Below are 11,220 nucleotides of genomic sequence, written 5' to 3' on the forward strand. Positions count from 1 at the left end.
TAGGCCAGATTTCTCGGTCCACTCACATATAGTTGGGGGTGTTGGGTCGTCTAATCGGGGAGCAGCTGAGATACCCCAAGTCATACCAGGGTGGCCTGTGAACCATCTAAAACATACTGTGATTTGGCAAACATCTGTGCCATGAACGGTAGTGCTAGCGTCACCTTTAGTCTCCTTGACATGTTTGCAGACGTCCACAGGGTTTGTCTGCAGCACCTTCCTGGTGTGTCACCCAGGAAGGGGCGGTGGCACATCTGTTTTCCATATAAAGGGAAACATTTTCACCTGTTGTCCTTTTCTGGGCAAGGGACTGTCGTTGAGCTTCCCTAGAGGTTTTCCCAGGCCCAGGAACCCACCCGAAGAGGAGGCAGAGTGATGTTTCTCCAGGAGTGGATGCCATACCCTGTGGTTCACCAGTTTTCCATTCTCAGTCCGCCAGGTGTTCACATTGGCAGGAATGAAAAGCAGCTCAGGTCCTTTTGCACTCTTGAGGACATCGCCATCACCAACAGTCATATTCATGGGTTCGGTAAATTGGCAAGAGGGGGTGTTGGGTCTGGGGCCAACCTGTTGGAAAGATAACATTGGTAAGAGCAAGATACAAGTGGAAAGGGAGCCATCGTGGGAACTCGGAGCAGAGGACAGACTGAAACAAGCCGTCTAATACATGATTAATAACTGTGGGGGGAAATGTTCACTAATAACAAAAGGTGTGTGTGTGTGTGTGTGTGTGTGTGTGTGTGTGTGTGTAGGGGGTCTTAAAAGAGAGGGAAGGGAGAGTTTATTAACCCATGAGCGTGGAAAGGTGGTCTTCTCCGTGGCTGTCTGTCGGAGCGCTGACAACACCAAGTCCGTCTCCGGCTCTCCACCTTGCTCACGCCCTGCGACGACCTTCCTCGGGACCACATGTTCCAGGCGGTGTGGAGGTTAATGGACGCCCTGCCCCAGGTGCGGGAAGGCTTGTTCTGAGCTTCCCTGAGCACCCAGAAGGTTCCGTTTAGGTAATTAGTGGAGGTCCTCTGGAACACAGATCATGACATTGTGACCTCAGCACCATGTTCCTCACGCTGTAAAAGCTGGGGATTAAGGCCCAGACTGGAGGGAGAATGGCTGAGGGGCGTCCTGGTTCCCCCCTTTCAGTAAGTTACCCCCGAAAAACCCCAAACAGTGTAGAGTAACTTGCTTCATTTTTCAGTCTCCAAGTGCCTTCTCAGTGTGGAGGATAATTTCCTGACCCTCGTCCACCTTCTGAGAATCGGTGAGCCAGGCACAGAGCGAAAATGAAACAAGCACAGGTAAAAGGGGGGTGCTGGGGAAGCCCGTGGTCCGCATGGGGGGAGCAGCCGGGGGTCTGTGCAGGAAATCCCAAGCTGGCTGGACACCGCCTACGGGGAGATTGGGCCAGGTCTTTCGAGTGTTCCAGACCAGTGCGTGAGTACGGGGACACCCTGCAAACGCCCCAGGGACCGATCAAGGTCCCATCCGAAACAGTGAGGGAAAGCAGCAGAGAAGGGAGAGTGACCAAGCTGTTGCGGCGGTGGCTTGGTTGTTGATCTAAGGGTTAGGAGATGCCGGGAAAGGGAATTACGAGTGAAGAGAGAATCAGAACGGACCAGGGAAGCATTGGCTTTGGAAAAGCCTATACGAGCCACAGGCTTCTCTAATGGGGAGATTATGTGCAAGAGAGGGCCTGGAAATCCTGGCAGGTGCATGGGAGTAGGGGTGCAGGGGCGCAGGGGTGCAGGGGCACACTGCCCCACACTGAAGTGAGATGTGGTGTGTGTCAGGAGAGCTGGGACCCTAGAGCGTGGGGTCCCTGGGACAGAGACTCCCCTGATGAGGAGGACTCGGTCTTGGAGAAAGAGGAAGAGGTGCAAGGCCCTTTGATTCGGGCGGAGAGCCAGGCCAGTTGGGAGCCTGGGCATGACCGAGAAGAATTCCCGCCAGTCAGAAGACTGCTATGAGGGAATATCCTGCCGTTGAATTCGTGGAGCTAATGAGCCCCTTTAAGCCAAAGGGCCGAGAAGGAGTGGCTGTTTGGGAGTCAGGACTGTGGGAAACTGGGGGAGATGGTTATCGTATTAAATGGGTTGGAGACGCTAGACATGGCCTCAGTCCCTGCTCCACCTGCCGTGGGATGAATTGCCTGCCCCAGGTCTGGGTGCCGGCACTCACTCATGCATCAGGTCAGCCCGACCGTGAGATAACCTGGCCTCACCAAGGGGCTATTCCACCCCCTCCCGACACTGGCCCTCTCTAGAAGAACTACAAGAAATTACACGTGAACTGGGAATGAGGCATGCCATTTACACCCAGCACTGAGAGGCCCAGACGCAGAATGGGTTTCCAGTGGTGTGAAAGACTGCGTGGTGCAGTCGGGCCCTGGGAGGGCTGTGGTGTGGGGCTTGCGTATCTGTCCTTGCTCCTATGGTTCGTCGGCTCATGGCTACGGTAGCTGCGAAAGATTCCGTCCCAAGGGAAATAGATGGGTTGAAAAACAAAGGACACTGCCAAGGATAAAATGGCGGATAGGGGGCCCATCAGATTCTCTCTTAAACCATTGTGGCAAGATCTAATATTACCTGGGATACTGGGAGAAAATATGGACAAACAATCCAATCTGGTCTTGCCAAGCCTATGGAAGGTGTTGCCTAAGGGAAAGCAGGTTACTCCCTGGAAGGAAGGCTCAGAAAAGCCAAGTGTGACACTGAGTGCCCTTCCACTAACAGAGGAATTTCAGGGGTGGATCCCCCACACCAGCAGAGACTGGGGGTTAGGCCAACATGAACCTCTAGAGCATGCGCTGGGGGGCGACCAGAGGCCCCATGTTGAATTAACCATTTATTGGTCTTGCACTAACAAACACACTGCACTGGCTCTAATATTCACTGGCTGAATGCACACTTATCTATGGAAACCCCTCAAAATTTCAGGGAGAAATAAAGGTTATTGATGGTTATGGGAGACAAATTGTTACCGACTCGAGTCCTTGCGCTCTCCAAGCAGTAGAAATTGGCTGGGGCCAACAGGAATTTCCGGGCAAGGCTTTTCCTGGGGCTGATGCTTGCACACAAGGGAGATGGAATAAGGGAAAGGATCCTTCATGCTGCTATTCTAAACAAAGGCCAGAGGAAGTTTTTAAAAAGACTGAGAGGGGAAAGGAGTGACCTCTAAGCATGGAGGGGTGGGAAGAGATACAGGAAGTTGGGCGCACAGGCGCAGTGGACAGAACATGGTCACCGTGCATTGAATAGTTTGTTAGTAGGTTAAATCTCCACCCCTGGGGGTGATTTTTCGGATTATAATGACGGCAAAAGTCAATGACAGGTTAACGCTGGGGTCCACCTTGGTGCAGACTGATTTGGTTTGGTCTTCCAGTCTTTGTAGTTGAGTACCTCCTTTGGTAAGCATCCTGCTTCCACCTTCCTGCAAGACGTGCTACTCAAGAGGCCTAGAGTGTTAGCTATCAAGGAACGCTGGATTTTGTGGTCAGCATTGAGGGGATCCAGGTCCAGTCCCTGCTCCGTCTCAAAATTATTGTGGCCAGACAAACTAGTCTCTACCTACAGACCAGCAGGCCCCACTATTTTCTAGTGCGTATCTCCCCCATTCCTGAGCGTATTTGGGGTGTAGATGTTTTACAGGTTCTAGATCCAACTACAACGACAGGTGAATTCGGGTTGTGCATCTGAGCAGAGAAAGCCATCGTGATGAGTCACACAAAATGGGAAACTCTACAGCTGCTGGCTCCCAGGAAGGGACAAATGTAAAACACCAGAAGCTACCGGAGGTGCAGGACAGGATTACTGCCACCGTGACCAAATTAGAGTAGGCAGTGGTCATCAGGCCCACTCAAAGCCCATTCAGGAGTCTGGTTGGGCCTGCGAAGAAATCTAATGGGACCTGGCAAATGACAGTTGATTATAGGGAAGTCAATAAGGTTATTCTGCCCGTCCATGCTGTGGTGCCAATATAGTCTTATATTCAGAGAAAATCATGGTGTCCATTGAGACCTACCATTTTGTACTGGGCCTATCGAACGGCCTTTTTAGCATTCCATTAGGACTTGAATCCCAAGACCAATTCACTGTCACATGGAACAGGAGACAGTGGGCCTTCTGGGCATTGCCCCAAGGGTATCTCCATAGTCCCACATTTTGTCACGGGATAGAGGCAGAGATTTGGGAGAATGGATCTTGCCAGAGGAGATGGTGCTTTCTGATGACGTAGATGATGTCATGTTAACTTGTGATGATTTAGCCTCCCTGTCTCAAGCAGCCACGTCATTCCAGGCGTACTTAAAGTCACAAGGATGGGAAGTAAAGGCCGACAAGATCCAAGGGCCTGGTCAATCAGTACAATGCCTGGGCACCATCAGGTGGAGGGAGATGCAGGTGATGCGGGAGGTGGTCATCCATAAGATCCGAGCCCGCCCAGTCCCTAACATGGTAAAGGAATTACAGGCTTTCGTTGGTTTATTGGGTTACTGGAGACCTTTTATTTCCCATCTAGAGCAGATATTAAGACACACACACACACACACACACACACACACACACACACACCTTGGTTAGGAAGGGAAGCCAGTGGGTTTGAGGTGCTAACCAACAAGAGGCTTTCTTAGAGGCAAAAGTGGTAGTGAAACCAGTACAGGCCCACGGGTATCGAAGCCTGATGCAAGTTTATATCCAGAAAGGCTTGGCTGGGGCTCGTGGCAATGGCAGAATGGGAAACGAATCTCGTTAGGATTCTGGTCTCAATTCTGGAAAAGAACAGAAGCCATAGGTATAGTCCCATTGAGAAACATCTATGAGCTGTGTATCTTGTACTGCAAAAGACAGCAGGACTGATGGCTGACCTGCCCATGGTGGCAGGAACCTCTCTGCAGGAGAATGGATTTAGGACACGTTCAGCAAACCTAAGCATGTCTATGCCCAGGAAAGCACCTTACAGAAATGGCTTGCTTACCTACGGCAGACATGATGCCTCCCCTCCCCCGAGGAAAGGAAGGGATAGACCGGCCTCCAGCAGACACGGGGTATACTGATGCCAGTTGACAGGGAAACCCCCCTCTTTGGCATTCCTCTGCCATCCCGCTGGATTCTGATGGACTTCGGTTTGGAGAAAGCTATTTGGGAATTATGCACTAAACCCAATGTAGCCGTCCAAGTACGGCATGTACTCGTGGATCAGGACCCATCCACACTAACCCCGGACCCATCCACACTAACACCACCAGGCAAACACGAGGCAGAATCATAATAAGCTGCTGCCAAGGATTGCCCCTGATGCCACCTCAGGTGACAGCCGGGGCATATTGGTCAGACCACACACCACCCTCTTTCTCGCTGGCAAATAGCTGGCATCAGCCCTCTGCCAAAACTAGGACACAAATAGGTGCTGACCTGTGTGGACACCTCCACAGGACTTGTACCTTTGCCTGTAAAAGAGCAAGTGGTGGGGGAGGGGCAGGGGCAGAGGGAGAGGGAGAGAAAAATCTCAAGCAGACTCCCCGCTCAGTGTGCAGCCTGACACAGGCTTGATCTCAAAACCTTGAGATCATGACCTGAGCTGAAACTAAGAGTTGGACACTTAACCGACTGAGCCACCCAGGTGCCCCTCCAGTATTATTCTTAACCCCTTGACATTGGTCTGGGCCCAACACATGCATATAACTTATGAAGCTCCGACACTTGGTGCTGAGGTAGAGAGGTTAGTCTGTGTATGATATAGACACGCCCTCTCAGATACGAAGGAACATAATATATGGTATCATCCCCCAGGGAGAATACCTAGGCCAACAGTGGCGTTGAGTCATGGGGACCAAACCACTACCACGCTCCAAAATGAAGATTTGTCCATAGCTGTTGCCTGTAGAACATTTGTTTTATCGCCTCTATCCTCAGTTGCTGACGTTCCTTCCTATCTGGTCAGGAAAACTTTCCCTGTCATGGACCCCACTTACACTGAAGTTCTCAGTCCCTCTGTGGAAAGGACCTCTTTACTGGGTCGCTGGGGAACCACAGTTCTGAGTTTTTTCTTTGGGCATGCTGTCGTGGCCCAGGGATGCCAGTCACCTCCCGATATGTGGCTCTAGGGTCATTGCGGAGGAAAGGCATGAGATTGTTTGGGCTGTAAAGATGTCAGGGTGGAGTATAGGGGTGTTGACAACACTGATTCCATCTTTGGCCTTCCATCTTGTTCATGTGCCCCAGTGACTTGCCGCAGGGCCACGTGTTCCAGGGCCCGTGGGTGAATGTGTGTCCTGCATGGGTGCAGGAAGGCTGGCTGTGATCTTCCCTACAGTGGTGGGCAGAGCAGTGCAGAAGGCCCCACTTTGGGTGACTAGTAGAGATCCTCTAGAGCATTGACGTGACCCTTTAGAAAACTGCCCTCTGACCTCACCACCATGCCCTTTGCACCGTAAAAGCTAGGGGTTAAGGTCGGACTGGGCAGAGAATGGGGGTGGAGAATGGCCGAGTACCTCCTGGATCACCCACCTGCCCGATCTCCATGTCAGTCAGTTACCAGGAGTAAAACTCTGTGTGAACAGTATGCAGTGGCTTGCTTCATTTTCCAGCCTCAAAGTGCCTTCTCCGTGTACAGGATACTTTCCTGATCTCTTCCACCTTCTCCGCCATCTGTTTCGAGCCTGGGAATTTGCTCTAGAAATCCTTCCTTTAAGGTCATCTGTAGGGATTGTCTTCCAATTATCTCAGAAGTGATGAGCTGGGTTTTCTCTGGCATAGCTTGCATGAATCCAGGAGGATTTTTCTTTTCTTTTCATTGTGGTTAGGTGGTCAGCAATACCTCATAAGGCCCTTCCTAGCGAAGTAACGGTGCATGTTTTCTTCTACAGACCTTGAGGTGTACTGGCCTGCTGGTCGAGAGGGATGGCAAGCCTTGTCCATCAGTGGAGGCCATGCCCCTTTTACCTGTTGGTGATGGGCTTCAGGTATACTAGTTAGTTCTCGTATATAGCTAGTCATAGCATCAAAGGATTCAAGTAAGTTCCCACAATGTTCACTTAATTCAGCCATGGAGGGGTTTTGGTTTTTTTTAAGATTTTATTTTTTAGAGAGAGCATGAATGAGGGGAGGAACAGAGGGAGAAGGACAAGCAGACTCCGTGCTGAGTACAGAACCTGATGTGGGGCTCAATCCCATGACTCTGAGCTTATGACCTGAGCTGAAACCAAGAGTCCGACACTTAACCGACTGAGCCACCCAGGCACCCCCAGGCATGGAGGGTTTTAAATGCCAGGAGGCACTGGGTGTCCAAACACTATTTCAGAAAGGGTCAATCCATGTCTCCTATTTGGAGTGTTCTGGGTCTTTATAAGGGCAGGGGTAATGCATCTGGCCATCTGAGTCTAGTTTCTTGACCAGTCTTTCCCACAGTCCTTTGTATGTCTAAATTTTACATCCCACTTGCCCTGATCATTGAGGATGGTATGGAGTCTGAAACTGTAATGAGGATTCTGAGTCTCTGCAAGCAGGTGGTTTCTCTCCACTGGAAAATGAATTTCTTGGCCTGACTTGTTGTTAATTTCTTTACCACCGTTGTGGCATCAGAACATCTGGTCAGCCAGCATTCAGTCCATCCAGTAAAGATACAAACACACAGTGAGAAGAGCCCAAGCCTGGGGGCAAATCTCTAAAATCCATTTGGAACACTGCCACTGCGTGAGTCTGGAAGGACTTCCTAGGGTATACCCGTTTCTACTAGAAATTTGGTGAGACTGACAAGTGCACACTGGGAAATAATCTGGTCAGCAATTCAGTGGATGCCGGGGCAGAACCAATTGTCCTTTAGTTCCTGACCTATCCCCTGTCCACACATATGTCCCATTCGGTGGGAGATAAATACACGCCAAGTCCAAAGGAAGGGACTACGGAAGTCTGTCTGGCCCAAGGTGTAATCCATCCAGTAACTTGTTTGGCACCTTTACGTATCCATTTGTCTTTTTCAGACTGGGGCCGGGGGCATTTGCCCCATGGTCAATAATACCAGTCAAGGATAAAGGCGGGCTTAAAAGTCGGGTGGAGAAAGGAAGGGGGTTCTGTTTTTGGGGGGCATACATAGCAACTCTGTTAGCCCTGTTGCTTCCTAAGGGTATAACCTCCGTTTCCTTCTTATGGGTTGAGCAGTGAACAGTGGAGATTTTGGAAGGAGGGGAACGGCTTGTAATAGGGCAACAAGCCAATGCCCATCAGCAATATGAGTACCACAGAGGAGAGGAGTCCGAGGGGTTTCCCAAGTGCACCGGTAGCAAGTCAGACCCCAAAAGCATATCTGGAGTCAGTGTAAAAAGTGGTGGTTTCCCTCCCGCCAATGTGCAAGCTGTGGTGAGTGTTAGCAGCTCAGCGCTCGGGCTGATGTCATAGAGGGCAAGGAAGGGGCATGCCACCAGCATTTCACACAGGGACACTACGGCATAGCCGGTTTTTACATTTCCTTGGAAATTTCATTTATAAGAGCTGTTACAAATTAGAAGTAAATCTGGGGGGCACCTGGGTGGCACAGCGGTTGGGCGTCTGCCTTCGGCTCAGGGCGTTATCCCGGCGATCTGGGATCGAGCCCCACATCAGGCTCTTCTGCTATGAGCCTGCTTCTTCCTCTCCCACTCCACCTGCTTGTGTTCCCTCTCTCGCTGGCTGTCTCTATCTCTGTCGAATAAATAAATAAAATCTTAAAAAAAAAAAAAAGAAGTAAATCTGGGTTGTCTAAGGGGGTGTCTGGGAGCTCCTCTTGTGGCTTTGAGCCCATTTCTATAAGTGGCAAGGCAACCATCATGGCGGGGGTGGGAGGGATGGGTGGTAGTGTGGGTAGTGTGATGGCTGGATCGAAGTGTAACGACAGTGGAAAATGGTGGACAGTTAGTCAGAAGAACTAGGTTGTAGGTGGTCTATCGCTGTGTAGAGAGGTACTGTGTCTTATGAACTTGTCAGTGGGCAGACGCCTCCTGGGGAACACAGGTGACAGGAGAGCCTAATGCAAGGCTTTGTCAATCAAGATGGCAGTGGTGGCTACAGTAGGTAAACATGGGGGCTATGCCTGTGCCACAGGGCCTGACCCGCAGGAGCCCCCCATGAGCAGTACGCCACAGGTTGAATCAGAGGCAGAGGCTATCCTGGGACCCCGTCATTTTCATGGCAGTATAGATAAAAAGGTTTGTCCACAGTAGGGAAGCCGGGAGCTGGGGGTGTGGACAAGGTTTACTTTAAGGCTTCAAAGGAAGTTAATGCCTTCGAAGGCTGGCCAGGAAATGGGCTCTGGGGTATTATCTGGGAGGAGGTCACACAGGGCCTTGACAAGGGCAGCAAAATTAGGAATCCATTGGCCTCAGTAACCAGTTGCCCCGTAGAAATTTATGTAACTGTTTTTTGGTTTTGGGGAGAGGAATGGGTGAAAGTGATTCAAGGCATTTTGGGGTGAGCCTTTGAACACCCTGAGGACATCTCATGCCCTGAGTAGCTAACAGTTGTTTGCACCCCCTGAAATTTAGATGGGTGGGCCTTATGGCCTCGTTCCGCTGTGCCTTTCGGGAGATGAGGGGTCTCTGAGAGCGGCCGGCCTAGAGTGGCTCTCGCGTAAAAGCTCGTCACCGTGCCGAAGGAGAGTGGGGCCTTGCGTGCAGCCTACAGAACCCAGTCGGCTGTAAGGACTTGGGAGAGTAGCGAGGGAGACCCATCATTTCTCTGATGTGTGCGAGTCCCCGTTAACAGCTCCCTAAGGCAAACTCGAGTCAGGGTGCGGGGGGCTGAAGAGGGAGCCGAGCAGAGGTCAGCTGCTGCAAACCAGACGGCATCCCCGGGGATCGAGGTAAGAACAGCGGCTGGATTAGGGACACAGGGTAACGAGGAGGCGCAGGAGTTTATGGCTCTTAGATCTTGCACAAACGGACAGATTTGGTTCCTGTCCGAGTCAAATGTACCTTCTTTCTTTCCTGGCAAAATTGGAGTGTTACAGGGTGAGGCCATAAAGGCCAGTGCTATCTGCTGCCGACGAATCCCTTACAGGCTCGAGGCCCCGCTCTGCGTGTCCGGAGACGGGGCGCTGGGCTGCTGATGGGAAGGGCTCATTCCTTTCCAAGAAACACAGCCACTCAGCACTCGGTCACAGCCCAACCTCACTGGCATGTGTGGCCCAGAGACGACCTGGGGCATCCTTTAAAGACCCCTCCTCTTCAGAGGAATTGAAATCAAGATGAGTTATGAGTAAGGGGAGTGGGAAATCTGCGGTTTGGACGGAGGGCTGGGAGATAGACACCTTTCTCGTTATATTTTATGGTGGCATTAAACTCACACAACAAATCTGAACCGGGAAGGTTTGCTGATGAGGAACTGACCCCGGAAAGCTGTGCTGGGTGCCGGGAGGGCCCGAGGGTATTGGGGTGGTTGAGACCGGGGCCATGCAAGAGGGTGCCCGGAGTCTCCCGTGGCTTGAGTAGAATCAGGGGACAGGCAGAGGTGACCCCTCCGAGTGGATGGTAGAGTCACACCAGCCTCGATTTACACATCCAGTTCTGGGGTCTCTGTTTCCAGTTGAACGGGGGGCTTGGGTATGACCGAGGATATGGTGAACTGTCCCACAGGAGGAGACAAACTGACCTGGGGACGTGGGGCCCTGGAGGATGGTTTCTTTGACTTGTCTCTCTGAAGTGCAGGACAGTAGTCTTCCAATATTGTTTTTTATAATATCCGCAAATGTCTGGAGGCAAATAGGAAGGGTCCAGCGGCCTTGGAGGAGGGTTGAGAGTTACAAGTTGCTGAGAAAGAGTAGTTGATTTAAATTTTTTTTTCCTACAAGCTATTTTCAAAGAATCTAGTAGCCATTTCGTTTATAGGCTGGCCGACCCATCCAACGACATTATTTTGAAGGTGCCTCTTTTGATCAGGGAGAAAGTTTCCTACTAGGGTGGAATGAAAAGATTTTTACATTCTGGAATTTCTGGGCTCAGTGCAGTCACACGTTTGAAGAGTTTGCATAAAGGCAAACTGCATAAAGGCCTTCAGCAAAGGCCTCTGGATGTTCTCCTCCTTCCCTCTGAGTTCACAGTTCAACCCTAGACCAATTCACTTTAGGGAGAAAGGCCTCTAATATTGTTCCCATCAAGCCTTGAATATCAGCTTCCAGCTGAGCCATCTCCTGGTCATTTGGAGAAGAGCCTTGGAGAATTTCTGCCCATCTGTTTCCTCTGCGAGGGGGTTTTTCCAG

Source organism: Ursus arctos, unplaced genomic scaffold, assembly GCF_023065955.2.
Source record: "Ursus arctos isolate Adak ecotype North America unplaced genomic scaffold, UrsArc2.0 scaffold_8, whole genome shotgun sequence".
Classification (NCBI taxonomy): domain Eukaryota; kingdom Metazoa; phylum Chordata; class Mammalia; order Carnivora; family Ursidae; genus Ursus; species Ursus arctos.